The sequence below is a fragment of the Cebidichthys violaceus genome, unplaced genomic scaffold (assembly GCF_023349555.1).
Source record: "Cebidichthys violaceus isolate CVI_PGR_0920_01 unplaced genomic scaffold, fCebVio1.0.p SCAF_96, whole genome shotgun sequence".
Lineage (NCBI taxonomy): Eukaryota > Metazoa > Chordata > Actinopteri > Perciformes > Stichaeidae > Cebidichthys > Cebidichthys violaceus.
The window spans coordinates 631878-636064 of record NW_027176982.1 but is presented as its reverse complement, the minus strand read 5'-3'; positions in this window follow the sequence as shown (position 1 = coordinate 636064).

The window sequence follows — 4187 nt, the reverse complement described above, 5'->3', positions numbered from 1 at the left end:
GATGACACGAAGAGCTGCCCAGATGTGGAGGATGTTCCCACTCTGACTGACTCTTGAGTTCACTGGAATAACATGAGGAGCAGTGAGAACATGGGATTAAAAACACCATCGCTGCCTTTTCTAGCTGCTTAGAAAGTGTTTTCCACATCACTGACATCTTCAACATGTCACAGGAGAGCGTTCCCACCAGCTTCAGGACGGCCACCGTTGGTCCTCCCCTCACGTCTCCATCCCGCCAAGTTCTCGGCAACTTCTACAGAGGAGCAATAGAAAGCGTCCTGCACACTAATTAAAGCCACATCTGGATCTTAGTGTTTAGGATTAGTGACATATTTCAGTCACGTTCTAGATCTGCTGTGTAGATATCTAAGTCTGGAGCAGATGTGATCTATGAAGCGGGATCCGGCCTACAGTCTCTCTCTCTCTCTCTCTCTCTCTCTCTCTCTGCTCTTTCATGTCCAGAACGCTAAATGTGTAATCTGTATAGTATAAGTTCCTCATTGAACAGAATGTGTTGTGGATCGGGAGGCTCTTTGAAAGTGTTGCATTCAACATCACACATCTGGTAAAGCTCTGGTAAACACACACAGATCTCACTCCGTCACTCCCTTTCTCCGTCCATTTCTCGCTCTCTTATATATTGACACACTTCCTCTTGCTTACTGCTCACTTCCTCAATAAATTCATTTCCTGTCTCAGGCCTGAAGGCATTTTTTTTTTTGTATTATTGCCCCTAAAATTCTCCTTCAGATTTCTACCATGTTGCATTTGATGGATTTCATTTCTATGATTTATATGATTTTTTTTTTTAGGTCAACATATACTATTTTATATCTATATTTGTCTTCAGCCATGCACCTTGACTTGTACTCCTCGGGGCATGGTGTGTGTGTGTGTGTGTGTGTGTGTGTGTGTGTGTGTGTGTGTGTGTGTTTGAGTTACACCAATTCGTTGATTGTCATTATTAGCTGATCTTGTGGCCTTTTCATGCAGAAGAATATATTTCCTGTGTTGAAATGTTCTAGTGTGTACTCACAGTGTGTATCTAGTGTGTGTCTGTGTGTTTTAGTGTGTATTCACAGTGTGTATCTAGTGTGTGTGTTTTAGTGTGTATTCCCATAGCTCACACGGTTCACATTCACACCGGGGTTAAACCAATAGGACTTCGGGGTCGTTGTTTTATAAGTAAGGCAACACCAAGCTTGCTTTCATAACTTTGTGAGACAAAAAGTAACGAATAAATACATAAATGTATCGAATTGTTATTTATTAATAAAATAATTAATTGTTAAATTGTGGTTAAAAAACAAACTGTCTCATGAATGTGATTTGAAGTTGGCCCCGTGAATGAGATTTTGAAGGGCTTTTATTTTGAAATGCTACATCAGAATGTCCTGGTTCTCGCCGAGTGACACCTTGAGGTGGTCTGCTATCAAATGCGGCAACGGATTGGTCAAAGCTTGAACAGGAATTAGAACTCCAGTAATCTATTAATAAACATAGAATTGAATTGAATGGATCGGTCACATTGTCACCCGATACCCAATCCAGGAATTTACGCCAGAAATCTGACCTGTAGTCAATATAGAGTATCTGTGCATCAACACAAGATGAGCTCGTCTTTGAACTGGAGGCCTTGACGCTGAAATCCAGCCGTGTCTCTGTGGATCAGACTCCAGTGAAGGTGTTTTGTTTTCCACTTCACCTTGAGGGGCCTCCTGTGAGGCGTACAGAGATCACTTGTTCAACCTGTTTTCCAGTTAGGTGACTCTTTTGTGTGTGTGTGTGTGTGTGTGTGTGTGTGTGTGTGTGTGTGTGTGTGTGTGTGTGTGTGTGTAAATACAACGACTCCGCAGGGCTCCATGCACTGCAGCTCTGCATCGTATCCACAGAGAGGCAGTGTTTCCTTTTGTAACCATGCCGTTCATGGCAGACGCCACCGAATGTGATCGAAGCTCTTTGTATTACATGCATTTAATTGTGTTATTAATGAGAAGTAGTTTTGTTTGACTTGATTATTCTCGATGTTTGCTTTCATTTTCTTTCTTTTGCTCGTTATTTGTTTATTTCATTGTTTATTATATTCAGTTTTTGCTTGACTAGTGATTGTGGTTACGTACTGTAGGTAGGCAGGTATAGCACCGGTGTGCACCAGAGGTAAGAGAGGCAGCGATAACCATGACTTATTATGATTTATGCTTGTTTTTGGAGGGAAAATATAATAAACACTGAAACTTTGCGTGGACAATGGAGACTATTTACTTTAATCTGGGTTGGATGTTTCTTACAAATGGCCACTACTGTGATCAATCATGCTTTTGCGGTTCCTCTGAACAGAAAAACAAACTTATTTTCCTGTTTATCTCAAACATATGGCAAATCAGCCTTTAGAAACCATTAAAGTACACCGAAGCTGAGTCGCAGGCTGCACCAGGGCCGGGTCCAACTTGCCCGATGGCCCTTAGATGCGGGGCCCCCCCACATAGCCCCCCCCCTCTCCTAGTGTCACTGCGGATGTACCCACCTTCATTATGAACCCCCAGAAACCGACCACAGTCTCTGTTCTGTAACGATCGTATCCAACTGGTATGCGTAAATGAGTTTGTGGTTGTCGGATTGAACAGATATTTGAACTTGGGTTTAATAAGATTAGATTGTCACACAGGGGGCCCACTACAGTGCAGGGCCCTCGGTGTAATAAGAGGTAAACAAGCAAGTTGTTTGTCTTCTTTTGTCCCTTTTAATTTTATGTTCTCGTCAAATCACCACAAACTCAAGCGTTCCCGGGCCCTTCGGTCCTCTTGAGGTCTACAGGGCTCCAGAAGAGCTGGGAATCTGGTCTTGCACAACATAAACTCTGGGGTTTTTACGGCCTTCCTTCCTTCCTTCCTTCCTTCCTTCCTTCCTTCCTGTCCTCGGAGATGCAACATTTGAACATTAGTGCGCTGTAGAACAGAAGATCAATACCACAACTTTCAACAAATGACACACGACTCAATGGATTGATTCATTGTGTGAGTTGCGTTTGTGCGTGCTTGTCAAGTTACACAACACTCCGGGACGTTTCATTGGCCTTTAAATGAAAAGCACATCGCCTCGCGGGAGCTTTTTAAGTGACACGGCTATAGGAAAGTGCTGTGCAGCTTTAAAAACGACTGCTCGGAGAATCTTTTTAATCTGGGGCCTTTTTCTTAACGAGTCAAAAATCACAACTTTTACCTTCTTTACTCGTTCAACACAACCTTTTCTCATGTCCTGTTTCTAAAAGTGTAGAATTCAGAGCGTCTTTTTTTATTTCCCATCACAGTCCGGGGAGCTGAACTGGAAGACTTGACATTTTTACTTTTCAAACCTCTGACTGAAAAGGATAGCGCGTCGCCGAGCTACGGTCCCTAAAGCGGCCCATCTTCCGGCCTAATTGGGTCGGATGGCTCCGCCACATATTGAGTTGGCATTCTGCCGGAGAATTCCCTCCGCTCCCCGATGATGAACCCGGCGCGCCTTCGTTTATCAACGTCCGCCTGCTTTTTGCTGAGTGGTTTGTTTTTGCCCTTCGTGCAATATATCAACTGTCGCATCTAATGGGACCCAGTGTGGAGTACACAGGGCACCAGCAGATCCCCTGGGTTCGTCTTTGTTTCCATTCCCCCCCCCCATTGCCATAGATAACTCCTTCGATAGCTGCAGCCTTCCACCTCCTCCGTACTGGAGAGCTCTCTTTGCGCTGCTGTGAAATCAAATAGAGTCCTTTTTGCAATAAACCGGACAGAAGCCCCATTAAAGTGCTCGCAGTGGTCGGATTGAATTCGGGAGGATAACAATGCAATACAATTTGAACCCAAAACTGGGACTTATTGTTCACAAAGTATTTGACTGAGTGTTCCCCCAAAAGTTGCTTAATAGGCATACCATACTGTATACCATACTGTATACAATAGAATCACATTCATACATTCAAATATGCTCAAACAATAAACAATTGTTGTTGTACATCTAGTTGTTGGTGGTTACAGTATTGTCATTTATCTCAGTTTAAACGCGGTGGGGTTGTTTTAATTAAGTTTGGTATATTCAGCCCAGCTGGTATGTTAGATGTTATTTTAGAATTATTACTATAATGCTGATCATGTTTTCATTCTCTAATGGTTTGCCCTTTGCAGGGTTAAGATACCCGTCAAGCAATGCAA